Genomic DNA, 15,311 nt, shown 5'->3' with positions numbered 1-15,311 from the left:
ATGTATGTGTGTGTACTACCTGGGTATTGCAAACAGTTAAGTGCTTGGCTATTAACCAAAACGTTGGCACTTAGAATCCACCCAGAGATGTCTCAGAAAAAAGGCCTGGTGATCTATGTCTAAGAATTCAGTCATTGAAAACTCTGTAGAGCACAGTTCTGCCCTGACACACATGTGGTTGTCATGAATCAAAATTGACTCCTTGGTAACTAGTTTTATATACATATAAGGAGCCCTGGTGGCATTTTTTTTTTTGGTGGCACAGTGGTTAAGAGCTTGGCTGCTAACCAAAAGGTAGGCAGTTCGAATACACCAGCCACTCATTGGAATCCCTATGGGGCAGTTCTACTCTGTCCTATAGGGTCACTATGAGTCAGAATTGACTTGACAGCAATGGGTTTTATACATTTGTATATATATATATCTGAAATTTGAAGTAAAAACAGATTAGAATGGCTTTTAAGTGATTAGCACTCTTCTTAAATTATTCTGGCTATTCACTGGGGCCCTGGTGTATATGAAAACCCAGATGTTAAACCTATGTCTTTCCCCTAATTTTCTTAAACATTTTTTGTTGTTATTTTAAAAAATTAACAAATAATAAACTTAAAAGATTAGTATTATTTCAGACAATACCATACTGTATTTTACTGCTTTTAATTTAGTGGTAGAGCTAGTTTACTTACTGCTTGCCTGTTTAGATCTCCATTCCCTGATTATGATAGCCAGCACTTGCCCTTTTCAAAAGCTTTCTGCCTTGTATTCCAATGCTATTCCTAAAATGTCTCTTTGGAATTATGATTTGGATTTTCTAGTTTAGGTAATTGCCCTAGTGAACAAGACAAGGGAAAAGCAAAAAATTCTGGATTGATGTTTTTCTTCATTATTCTCTTTTTAAGAGCTTAATTCCATTATGGTTCCAAGTTCCTCTATTGCATCTCTTCACACCTTTACAAATAAAAAAAAATTACAAATATTTTTACAAATACAGGTGAATAATTTCCAATTTATCACTCATTTCCCATTATTTAAATGAAATTATATATGTAAAGCAACCCCGCATATTGTTATACAATCCCATATAAATAGTGATTTCTAGTGTTTGGTGCCCTGATAATTTATAAAATTTCATTTTTGTGTCACCCAATTTACTCCAAAGATGATTCCCCAAACGAGTTTTGTCTTTGAATCATTTTTTCAGCCACTTATACCCAGAAAGGAAAAGCCCTGACCCAGTCTTTTTCCTCTATCCTGGCTAATCAGAATTGTGACTGCAGTAGAATAACCACTTCCTTATTTTTTATTCCATCAAGTATTTATATAACCTTGTTATTCTAAATGATAACAAAAGTAAAAACCTAAAATGCTGTCTAAGTTGAGATGGTAAGTTCATAGAGAGATGGTGGAAGATATACACACACACAGGTTATATAAATATCTAGGCCTTTCTCTTAGACATTTTAGGAGACTTTAGAACATTTGAGCTGTATATCAGTCCTTGTCAAAGAGGCCAGAAATTTTTTTTAAGGATTACATTCATTTAGGGAAGTCCAATTTTTTTTTAATAGGTATGGCCATTTTCTCCTTTCCTCAAAGGCAGAAAAATCATTCTTAGTAAACCTGTCACTTCTCCGCCAAACACAATCCTTATATGTTTTAAATGCTGTTTGGTTTTGCAATCTTAAATGCTCTGGCAGAGGGATACAGCCTCATAAAATGAAAAAAAAAAGTTTAAGGTTGCTTGCAAGGATATTGGAAAATACACGAAATAAGATAAACTAGAAAAGGGAGAAAGAAAAACAGAGAAACAAGGGAAAGAACATAAAATAGAGCCAAGAATGGAGCTAATACAAGAGTTTCTGCCTTACAGAGACATATATTCGCTTAGGATGGAATGGAAGGAGGAGCCCTGGTGGTACAGTGGCTAAGTCCTTGGCTGCTAACTGAAAGTCAGAGGTTTCAGCCCACCAGCCCGCTCTGTGGAAGAGATATGGCAGTATGCTTCCATAAAGGTTTATGACCTTGGAAACCCTATGGGGCAGTTCCACTCTGTCTTATAGGGTAGCTATGAGTTGGAATTGTTTCGAAGGCAGTGTTTTTTTTTTTTTTTAGGACAGAACAGTGTTTGTCTTTAAGCTTCTTAGTAGTGCAAAAAGAAAAACTGATCTTTTACATAAAGCACAGTGTCCATGTAACAAAGGCAAACTGATTATTTAGGGAAATCGAGACTCTTTCTATTATTAAGCCCAGGAAGAAATTTCTCTTGGGGACACTTAAAAAAGAACACTGTCTACTGTAATTCATTCATTCAACCAACTTTTATCCAGCATCTACTATAGGTCAGACACAGTTCCAGGTGCTGGGGAAAACACAGGGAACAGAACAGATAAAGGCTCTGATTTAAGAAAATTTGCATTGTGGTGGAACAGACAATAAACAAATACACAAGTAATCATATGCCTGTCAATTAGAGAAAAGTGCTGGGAAGAAGAATGAAGTCAGGTAAACGATTAGAGAGTACTAAGGTAAGTGTGTGTGTGTCTGTGTGTCTAATGATATAGAAGGTGCTCAGGTAAAGCCTTTTTGATTAGGTGAAATTTGAGCAGAGCTCTGAAGAAACTGAGGGAATGAGCTATTCACGTATCTGGGGAAAAAGGATTCTAGGTTGTGGGAACAACAAAAACTGTAAATTAACTATGTCTTCATCCAGCAGTTCCTTATGCCAGCCCTCATCATTGACCATTGGCTTCAGACCCAGCGCAATTTTAAGTAAAAGTAATTTAGGGGTTAACTGTTGTTGTTAATTCCAGATACTCTGCTAATGTGGCTTAATCTTAAATATTTGGAAGACTATATCTACCTATTCTTCAGGTTGTTATTGTGAGGTGCCATCGAGTTGATTCAGGTGACAGGGTAGAACTGCCCCATAGGGTTTTCTAGGCTGTAATCTTTACGGGAACAGTTCTCCAGGTCTTTCTCCCTTGGAGCCAGTGCGTGGGTTTGAACCACCAACCTTTCAGTTAACAGCTAAGTGCTTAACCATTGTATCACCAGGGCTCCTCATTCTTCATGTAATCTTCCCTATATACTGTTTCTCTTAAGCTTTTGACAATTAAGCTTTTGACAATGAATGAGGCAGGGTTTGGATTGCATTCCCAGTTGTTTATCTAGAAAGCAATTATGAGTTATTAGCTAAATAGGGACCAAAGTCTTAACAGAGGCTCAGATGCCGGACAGGGCTTACATCATTATATTAAATTTGAGGAGCATGACAAAGACACGTGCTGACATTAATGTGGAAATGGCAAAGGAGTACTTGGAAGCAGAGTCAAGAGTCTTAGAAAATTCTACTCCCCTTAAGATGGTCACAATAACCTTTAACTTTACTCTTACTCTAGGAGGTGGCAAACTAATGACTCATGGGCTGTATGTGACCCACAGAAACAATTTCTTTGACCTATACCATGTTGGACTACACAGTGTTTAAAAAAAACTGAATTAATGGCAATTATTAAGGGAAAAGAATTTAAGCCCCACTCATGATTTTTCTTCCAGTGTGGTTCTCCATGTGGGGAATCATAAATTCATGTCACATTCCTGATCTTTCTTTACTTCCTCACCCATTCCTTCCCTGAAAGGTGAGGTGGCTTCTTTCCTTTCTCTTTGAGGCTGGTTCACCAGAGAGAGAATGTTTCTGCTTACAAATGGGTGGATAAACCTGTCTATTTCTGGAGTTCAATATTAGAAGGAGCAGTTGCCCTCAAGTAAATCACATTCTCCAAAAGAAAGGTGATATTTTGATCGCCATCTGTCTTTCTCCTTGTTTTTCAAGTGGTCCAGAACTTGGGCAAGAAAAGGGGTACTATTTATTGGGCCTCCATAAGTCTATACACCAACATTTAAAAATATTGAAATTTTGCAATTGAGAGATTTCACATTACAATCAATATTTCTGACTTTTATTGAAAAACTGAAAGATTAGGCAACCCTGAATTCTTGTTTCTAAATGGTGACAATGGCTGGAGCTGAGTTGTGGCTTTCCCTGTTGAAGGGATATGTGCTATCCAATATATCAGAGTCCTCACTATTCCCTATTGTTTTTCTGACATTTAGACTGAGAGTACATTGGCATTCAGTATCAAGTGATTATAATAGAGTTGTGGTAGACAGAATAATGATCCCTCCAAAGACATCTACATGCTAATCCTCAGAAACCATGAAAATGTTACCTTAATGGAAAAAGGGACTGAGAAGATGTGAATACATTAAGGATCTTGTGGAGATTATCCTGGATTATCCAGGTAGGTTCAATGTAATCACAAGTGTTCTTAAAAAGAGAGACAGGAGGGTCAGAGTCAGAGAGGAAATGTGATAACAAAAGCAGAAATTAGAGAGAGAGATTTAAAGATGCTACACTTCTGGCTTTGAAGATGGAGGAAGGGGTCACGAGCCAAAGAAAGCAGGCAGCCTGTGGAAGCTAGAAAAGGCAAGGAAATGAATTCTCTCCTAGAGGCTCCAGAAGCAATGTAGCCCTCATGGCACTTTGATTTTAGCCCAGTGAGACCATTTTGGACTTCTGACCTCCAGAACAGCAAGAGAATAAATTTATGTTGTTTGAAGCCACTAATTTATGGTGATTTGTTACAGCAGCAATAGAAAACTAATACAAAAGTTAAGGAGAAAGTAAAACATCTCTTATATGCATATCTCTACCAAAAGAGGGAAAACAAACACTAGGTTGAAATGGTTATATATTTCAATAGGTTAGTGGACATTGCTGATTGCTTACCCAGCAGACAATACTCATCTTATCTTTCATTAATGGTACCCTGATTTTCGATGTATTTTACAGAAAGCTAACCCTTCTTTGGTAAGTTCAATTCTATACTCCTTGCTACAGTGACTCATTCAGGAACCCAAACTTAAGAGAGTGAATGCGTATAATTTTCCAACTTAAGGCATTGGCTCACTAGTGACCTAGTTTGGACCAATACAAGGCAAGGAAATTGTCTTAGTTATCTATTGCTGTATTAAAAAATACCCTAAAACTTAATGGGTTAACTGGGCTCAGCAGGCAGGTTCTTTTGCTCCACATGATGTAGCAGAAATATTCAAGTGGCTAAATTCAGCTAGGAGTTTGGCAGGAGACAGAATGTCTTATATTAGTTCTTATCCTTTGTGGTCTTTCTATACATGACTTCTATTCATTCAGTAGTCTAGATTGAGCTTCTTTACAGCATGGTGGCTAGCTTCCAACAGGGAACGTTCTAAGAGGACACACCCCAACAGGTACATAAGCCTTTGCTTACAACATGCTTGCTAATGAACTATTGGCCAAAGCTATTCATATGTCTAAGCCCAGAGTCAATGAGGGAAAGGATTACACAAGAGCGTGAATACCAGGGATGCTCTGCACTACAGGAATGCTTACTAGAGTCTTATGGGAAAGAACTTGCCTCACCTTAAGAAACTTCGGAAGAGGTGCTCTTTTTTTCCAGACTTAATATATATACAAATATGAAGCCTGGATCTGCTTCAGTTATTTTTTCACAATGATGAAAGTCAGGCTAAGGAAAAAATCAACACAGACAGTAGGACACAGATGAAGCGATCACTTGATGGCACCCAACAACAACAGCAACTACAAAGTAATTTAACTCCATTCCTACAAGGTTAATATACAAAAGATATCTTCTGATTTTTTATAAGAGTGCTAAGTCGTTCAATGGGAGGATAATAGCCTTTTTAATAAATGGTGCTCGGACAATTGGATTTCCAAAAGCAGAATCATGAAACAGGGCCCATACTTCACATCATATATGAAAATTAACCTAAAATGAATCAAGAACCTAAATGGTCACATGAGTCAAATGTCCCATGACCTCCTCAGCACCAAAGTGATTATTTATTGGTTGCTGTGATTTTACCCAGTGTCCCTCTGTCCCCTTCCACTTCCACCCCCACTCCCGTTTTTCTATAGCATTTCATCTGCATCCTGCGATCTTTTCTGTTCACCTACATCTATTAAACTTGTGTACTTCTACATAAATAATAAAAAAGAGGAAAACCCTCAATGAGATGGACTAATGGATGGATAAACAAAATATGGTGAATACATATATTGGAATATTGCTGAAGCATAAAGAGAAATTAAGTCCTGATATATGCTACAACATGGATGAACCTTGAATATATTATGCTGAGTGAAATAAATCAGTCAAAAAAGGACAAATATTGTATGATCCCACTTATATGAAATATCTGGAATAGGCAAATGTATAGAGACGAATGTTCATTAGTGGTTATTAGGGATAGGGCAGAGGCGGAAAGAGGGAGTCATTGCTTACGGGGCACCAAGTTTCTGTAAAGGGTGATGGAAAAATTTGGGAACAGATAGTGGTGATGGTTGTACAACATGATGAACATAATTAATGCCACTGAACTGTACACATAAAAATGTTGAAATGGCAAATGTTTTGTTATGTATATATATAGCAAAACCAAACCCATTGGCCTTTGAGTCGATTCTGACTCATAGCCATCCTACAGGACAGCGTAGAACTGCCCCATAGGGTTTCCAAGAAGTGACTGGTGGATTTGAACTGCTCATCTTTTGGTTAGAAGCTGAATTCTTAACCACTACACCACCAGGGTTACATATATATATATATATATATATATATATATATATATATATATAGACAATAAAAAAGATGTCTTCATTGACAGACTATAACTTAAAATTTCAAAATAAAACATAAGAACTATGATGGAAACATAGAAAACTGAGTGATAAGGAAACATTATGAACTGAACAAAACAACTAAAATGTCAAAAGAGTTTGCTTGTGAGAGCAAGTTAGTGATATTGCTAAGAGGTGCAGCTATATATTAAGTGAAAAAAAAATTACCTGGGCAGCAAAACCTTCTATAGATAACATATAATAGAGCCTCTTTTGCATCCAGGAGAAGTTGTGTTCTAAAGAGAAGTACTTGCAAATGTTAAGTCTACTGGACATATTGTTCGGCATGTTGAAGATTTGCCTGAGAACTGACAGTATAAGCAGAATGACAGATCAAATAAATTATGACATTTTTTACTGTAGCTGGGCAAATATATAAACAGAGGCACTCACACATATTAAAAAAGAAGAAAAAATTATCCAGTTAGGGGCATTGATAATAATTTTGATATGACCTAAGAATGTTTGGACATGATGTCAATGACAGACAAATCATAGGAAAAAACTTGTTTTGTACATTGAAAATATCTTGGAAAGCTTAACGTGCTGATGATTTTTTAAAATGATTTAAAAAAACATAGATCAAATGAGTACTAGAAGGACACTCGATAGAGATTATCTATAAAAAAAAAACCCACAGCAAGCATCATACTACTGAAAAGCAATCTCACTATTACCACATTATTCAAAATGGTTCTAGAGGTCTTAGCCAATGCAGTAAGAAATAAGTGGAACAATGTATGGGAATGAAGGAAAATTATTTGCAGGAAATATAGTTGCCTATGTATAAAATTCAAGAGAATCAGAAGAAAATGTACTATAACTACATTATAAGTGAGTTTATCACCGTTTCTGAATAGATCAACACTAAAAAGTCAATACACTAGGGATAATTAATTGGAAAATATAAAAAACCTGAGCTGAATTCATACAAGAAAACTGAATGGACTCCTAGACTGATATACCTGATAACAGCTCTAGCCATCTGGGGACAGGATGTCAGAGCTCCAAAGGCGAAAATAATCAAGTTAGCTCACTCAAGCAACCCATAGCAAACAAAACAAAGCAAGAAGCTACGACACAGTAATTCTGTTCAAAATAGTAACCAAACTATAAGACATCTAGGAATAAAGACATGTGAGACCTTTGCAAAGAAAATTACAAGACGATATTGAAGAAAAATTTAAAAGACTCAAATAAACGGAGAATGATACTATATTTATGGAAAGGCACAATATTGAAAGTTGTTTCTTCTCTCCAAATTAATATATAAATTTAATGAAATCTAAATAAAAATTTCAAAGAACTGTGGAACTAGACACATTAATTCTAAAAGGCATACACGATAGTAAAGATTGAAGAATGGCCTAGACAATTCTGAAAAAATAGAAGGACGTGACCTTACATTGCAAGTATCGTGCCTTTACTACAAAGGAATAGTAGTTAAAACGTTGCAGCAGTACATCCACAGGGAACTGCCAGAAATTCAAGCTGTATTCAGAAAAGGATGTGGAACTGATGTTAGACGGATCCTGGCTGAAAGCAGAGAATACCAAAAAGATGGTTACCTGTGTTTTATCAACTATATGCAAAGGCATTTGACTGTGTGGATCATAACAACTTATGGATAACATTGTGAAGAACAGGAATTCCAGAACACTTAATTGTGCTCATGAGGAACCCATATATAGACGAAGAGGCAGTCATTGGAACAGAACAAGGGGATACTGTGTGGTTTAAAGTCAAGAAAAGTATGCGTCAGGGTTGTATCTTTTCACATTATTTATTCAGTCTGTATGCTGAGCAAATAATCTGAGAAACTGGCCCATATGAAGAAGATCTTGGCATCAAGATTGAAGGAAGAATCAGGGGAGGCGGAGCCAAGATGGCGGAATAGACAGACACTTCCAGCGAGCCCTCTTTACAACAAAGACCCAAGAAAAAAGTGAACCGAGCATATTTGTGACAAGCTGGGAGCCCTGAACATCAAAGGCAAGTTTAGACAACGAACTGAGGGGCAGTGGGAGGAAGAGACCATTCAGAAGTGGAGAGGAGTTACCGGATCTGAATCACAGAGAGCCCTCAGGCACCATTCCCAGAGCGGCAGCGGCAGCAGCGGCGGCGGCAGCGGGCTGGTCCTAGTGTTAGGCCGCAGTTTCCTCAGGGAGAAGCAGCCAGCCACACAGCCCACTCACACCTCCCGAACCTGAGGAGAATGGCGCTCTCGGCAAAAGCTAATTACTTGTGTATATTTTACCATGCCCTCCCTACCCCACCCCCAAGCTGGCTTCAGTGGCTGAATCCCTGGGCCTGAGATAGACCCTGGTGACCACCTAGAGCCATCCTCCCGGCCTTGGGGAAGGAAAAAATCTGCAACTGGGGGGAAAAGATAATTTGCTAGCTCCATTAACTGGGGGGAGCTCAGGACAGAAGCGGCTCCTGTCCAGGCATAAACCGTCCATGGACCTTGAGCACCTTTCCCTTCTGCATGGACCTGTGTGGGCCTATTTTGGGAGAATAGGCCCTTGTTGGCAGACTCCAACCATTTCAGCTGTGCCATGGAGAGGTGGGTGTTTGACATTTGACACTGCTTTGCCTATTAAACAGGGTCCTCACCTACCCACATCAGGGACCTAAGGACTGGTAGCTCCACTCAGGTCACCCAGCCACCAGCAACAGGGGTCCAAAGATAACTGGTACCTCCCAGTCCTTAAAAACAAAAACTTTGGGTGCCCATGGTCCCTCTGCAGAACGCACACACCAGCATGCTCTAGGTAACAGAGGCACGTTTTCCTCAGAGGCACTTGGGGGTCGGTTCAAGCCCCCTGCCTTGTTCAGAGCGTGACCCCCTGCTGCAATCATATACCGCTATATATGCCAATCACCCCTGCCCCTCTAAGACTGTAGGACAGAGCCCGTACCACACACTTGATTATCAGCTACCCGGAAACCTGAGCTGAATTCATACAAGAAAACTGAATGGACTCCTAGACTGATATACCTGATAACAGCTCTAGCCATCTGGGGACAGGATGTCAGAGCTCCAAAGGTGAAAATAATCAAGTTAGCTCACTCAAGCAACCCATAGCAAACAAAACACAGTAAGCAAGCATAAACTAATACAATAACTTATAGATGGCTCGGAGACAACAGTCAATATCAAGTCACATAAAGAAACAGACCATGATCACCTCACAAAGGCTCTCAAAACAAAGAACCCAGGGATCTTCTAGATGAAAGTGCATTCCTGGAATTACCAGATGCAGAATACAAAAGTTTAACATACAGAACCCTTCAAGACATCAGGAAGGAAATGAGGCAATATGCAGAACAAGCCAAGGAACACACAGATAAAGCAACTGAAGAAATTAGAAAGATTATTCAGGAACATAATGAAAAGTTTAATAACCTGGAAAAATCCATAGACAGACAGCAATCAGAAATTCAGAAGATTAACAATAAAATTACAGAAGTAGAGAACTCAACAGAAAGTCAGAGGAGCAGAACTGAGCAAGTAGAAGCTAGAATTTCTGAACTCGAAGGTAAATCATTTGGCACTAATATATTTGAAGAAAAATCTGATAAAAGAATTTTAAAAAATGCAGAAACCTTAAGAATCATGTGGGACTCTATCAAGAGAAATAACCTACGAGTGATTGGAGTAGCAGAACAGGGAGAGATAACAGAAAATACAGAGAAAACTGTTGAAGATTTGTTGGCAGAAAACTTCCCTGATATTGTGAAAGATGAGAAGATATCCAAGATGCTCATCGAACTCCACATAAGGTAGATGTTAAAATTAAGTCACCGAGACATATTATAATCACATTTGCCAAAACCAAAGATAAAGAGAGAATTATAAGAGCAGTGAGGGATAAACAAAAAGTCATCTACGAAGGAGAGCCAATAAGAATAAACTTGGACGACTCGGCAGAAACCATGCAGGAAAAAGGCAATGGGATGACATATTTAAAAAATTGAAGGAAAAAAAAATTGCCTACCAAGAATCATATATCCAGCAAAAAAAAAAACTGCCTCTTAAATATAAAGGTAAAATTAAGGCATTTCCAGATAAACACAAGTTGAGGGAATTCGTAAAAACCAAAATAAAACTACAAGAAATACTAAAGGGAGTTCTTTGGTTAGAAAATCAATAATATCAGGTATCAACTCAAGACTAGAACACTGGGCAGAGCAACCAGAAGTCAACCCAGACAGGGAAATCCAAAAAAACAAAGCAAGATTTAAAAAAAAAAAAAGCCCAGAACAGGGTAACAGCGATGTTATTCTATAAAAGAAGACAACATTAAAATAATAAAGAGAGACTAAGAAACGTAATTATACACCTTCCATATGGAGAGGAAGATACGGCAATACAAAGAAATAAAAGTTAGGTTTAAATTTAGAAAAATAGGGGTAAATAATAAGGTAACCACAAAAGAGACAAAATATCCTACTCATCAAAATAAAATACAAGGGAAAAATACAGACTCAGCAGAAACAAAATCAACAACCAACAAATATGAGGAATGGACAATATATAATCTACTCAACACATAAAATCAAGTGGGAAAAAGAAACTGTCAACAACACACAAAAAAAGACATCAAAACGATAGCACTAAATTCATAATTACCCTGAATGTAAATGGACTAAATGCACCAATAAAGAGACAGAGAGTGGCAAAATGGATTAAAAAACACGATCCATCTACATGCTGCCTACAAGAGACACACCTTAGACTTAGAGACACAAACAAACTAAAACTCAAAGGATGGAAAAAAATATATCAAGCAAACAACAATGAAAAAAGAGCAGGAGTGGCAATATTAATTTCTGACAAAATAGACTTTAAAGTTAAATCCATCAGAAAGGATAAGGAAGGACACTATATAATGATTAAAGGGACAATACACCAAGAAGATATAATCATATTAAATATTTATACACCTAATGACAGGGCTGCAAGATACATAAAACAAACTCTATCAGCATTGAAAAGTGAGATAGACAGCTCCACAATAACAGTAGGAGACTTCAACACACCACTTACGGTGAAGGACAGGACATCCAGAAAGAAGCTCAATATGCCACAATCAACCAACTTGACCTCGTAGACATGTACAAAACACTCCACCCAACAGCAACCAACTATACTTTCTTTTCTAGTGCACATGGAACATTCTCTAGAATAGACCACATATTAGGTCATAAAGCAAGCCTTAGCAGAATCCAAAACATTGAAATATTACAAAGCACCTTCTCTGACCATAAGGCCATGAAAGTGGAAATCAACAACAGGAAAAGCAGGGAAAAGAAATCAAACACTTGGAAACTGAACAATACCCTGCTCAAAAAAGACTGGGTTATAGAAGACATTAAGGATGGAATAAAGAAATTCATAGAATCCAATGAGAATGAAAATACTTCCTATCAGAACCTTTGGGACACAGCAAAAGTGGTGCTCAGAGGACAATTTATATCAATAAATGCACATATCCCAAAAGAAGAAAGGGCCAAAATCAAAGAATTATCCCTACAACTTGAACAAATAGAAAGAAAGAAGGCAACAAAAGAAACCCACAGGCACCAGAAGAAAACAAATAATAAAAATTAGAGCTGAACTAAATGAAATAGAAAACAGAAGAACAATTGAAAGAATTAACAAGACCAAAAGCTGGTTTTTTGAAAAAAATCAACAAAATTGATAAACCACTTGCTAAACTGACAAAAGAAAAACAGGATAGGAAGCAAATAACCTGAATAAGAAATGAGAGGGGCGATATTACAACAGAACCCAACTGAAATGAAAAGAATCATATCAGATTACTATGGAAAACTATGCTCAAACAAATTTGAAAACCTAGAAGAAATTGATGAATTCCTAGAAACACACTACGTACCTAAACTAACACAAACAAAGGTAGAACAACTAAATAGACCCATAACAAAAGAAGAGATTGAAAAGGTAACCAAAAAACTCCCCCCCCCCCAAAAAAAAGCCCTGGTCCAGACGGCCGCACTGCAGAGTTCTACCAAACTTTCAGAGAAGTGTTAACACCACTACTACTAAAGGTATTTCAGAGCATAGAAAAGGATGGAATACTACCAAACTCATTCTATGAAGCCACTATATCCCTGATACCAAAACCAGGTAAAGACACCAAAAGAAAAGAAAATTATAGACCTATATCCCTCATGAATGTAGATGTAAAAATCCTCAACAAAATTCTAGCCAATAGAAGTCAACAGTATGTCAAAAAAATAATTCACCATGACCACATGGGATTCATACCAGGTGTGCAAAAAAAAAAAAATTATGCAGGCATGGTTCAACATTAGAAAAACAATTAATGTAATCCACCACATAAAAAAATAAAACAAAAGACAAGAATCACATGATTTTATCAATTGATGCAGAAAAGGCATTTGACAAAGTTCAACACTCATTCATGATAAAAACTCTCAGCAAAATAGGAATAGAAGGAAAATTTCTCAACATAATAAAGGGCATTTATACAAAGCCAATAGCCAACATCACCCTAAATGGAGAGAGCCTGAAAACATTCCCACTGAGATCGGGAACCAGACAAGGATGCCCTTTATCACCACTCTTATTCAACATTGTGCTGGAAGTCCTAGCCAGAGCAATTACACTAGATAAAGAAATAAAGGGCATCCAGATTGGCAAGGAAGAAGTAAAAGTATCTCTATTTGCAGATGACATGATCTTATACACAGAAAACCCTAAGGAATCCTCAAGAAAACTACTGAAACTAATAGAAGAGTTCAGCAGAGTATCGGGAAACAAGATAAACATACAAAAATCAGTTGGATTCCTCTACACCAACAAAAAGAACATTGAAGAGGAAATCACCAAATCAATGCCATTTACAGTAGCCCCCAAGAAGATAAAACACATGGGAATAAATCTTACCAGAGATGTAAAAGACTTATAGAAAGAAAACTACAGTACACTTCTGCAAGAAACCAAAAGAGACTTTCATAAGTGGAAGAACATACCTTGCTCGTGGACAGGAAGACTTAACATTATAAAAATGTCTATTCTACCAAAGGTGATCTATACATTTAATGCAATTCTGATCCAAATCTCAAGGATTTCTTTAATGAGATGGAGAAACAAATCACCGATTTCATATGGAAGGGAAAGAGGCCCCGGATAAATAAGGCATTGCTGGAAAAGAAGAACAAAGTGGAAGGCCTTACTTTACCTGATTTTAGAACCTATTATACCGCCACAGTAGTCAAAACAGCCTGGTACTGGTACAACAACAGATACATGGACCAATGGTACAGAATTGAGAATCCAGACATAAATCCATCCACATACGAGCAGTTGATATTTGACAAAGGTCCAAAGTCAGTTAAATGGGGAAAAGGTAGTCTTTTTAACAAACGATGCTGGCATAATTGGATATCCATCTGCAAAAAAATGAAACAAGACCATACCTCACCCCATGCAGAAAAACGAACTCAAAATGGATCATGGACTAAATATAAAATCTAAAATGATAAAGATCATGGAAGAAAATTAGGGACAATGTTAGGAGCCCTAATACATGGCATAAACAGTATACAAAACATTATAAAGAATGTAGAAGAAAAACTAGATAACTGGGAGCTCCTAAAAATCAAACACCTATGCTCATCCAAAGACTTCACCAAAAGAGTAAAAAGATTACCTACAGACTGGGAAAAATTTTTTAGCTATGACATTTCTGATCAGCGCCTGATCTCTAAAATCTACACGATACTGCAAAAACTCAACTGCAAAAAGACAAATAACCCAATTATAAAATTGGCAAAAGATATGAATAGACACTTCGCTAAAGAAGACATTCAAGTAGCTAACAGATATGTGAGGAAATGTTCATGATCATTAGCCATTAGAGAAATGGCAGATCAAAACTACAATGAGATTCCATCTCACTCCAATAAGGCTGGCATTAATCCAAAAAACACAAAATAATAAATGTTGGAGAGGATGTAGAGAGATTGGAACACTTCTATACTGCTGGTGGGAATGTCAAATGGTACAACCACTTTGGATATCGATTTGGCACTTTCTCAAACAGCTAGAAATAGAACTACCATTCGATCCAGCAATCCCGCTCCTTGGAATATATCCTAGAGAAATAAGAGCCTTTACACGAACAGATATATGCACACCAGCATGTTTATTGCAGCACTGTTTACAATAGCAAAAAGATGGAAGCAACCAAGGCACCCATCAACAGATAAATGGATAAATAAATTATGGTATATTCACAAAATGGAATACTACCCATCCATAAAGAACAGTGAGGAATCTGTGAAACATTTCCTAACATGGAGGAACCTGGAAAGCATTATGCTAAGTGAAATTAGTCAGTTGCAAAAGGACAAATATTGTATAAGACAACTATTATAAGAGCTTGAGAAATAGTTTAAACTGAGAAGAAAACATTCTTTTGTGGTTACAAGAGGGGGGAGGGAGGGAGGGTAGGAGAGGGGCATTCACTAATTAGATACTAGATAAGAACTACTTTACGCGAAGGGAAAGACAGCA

This window comes from Elephas maximus, chromosome X, assembly GCF_024166365.1.
Source record: "Elephas maximus indicus isolate mEleMax1 chromosome X, mEleMax1 primary haplotype, whole genome shotgun sequence".
In the NCBI taxonomy this organism is placed as follows: Eukaryota; Metazoa; Chordata; class Mammalia; order Proboscidea; family Elephantidae; genus Elephas; species Elephas maximus.
Note: the sequence above shows the minus strand (reverse complement) of the source record.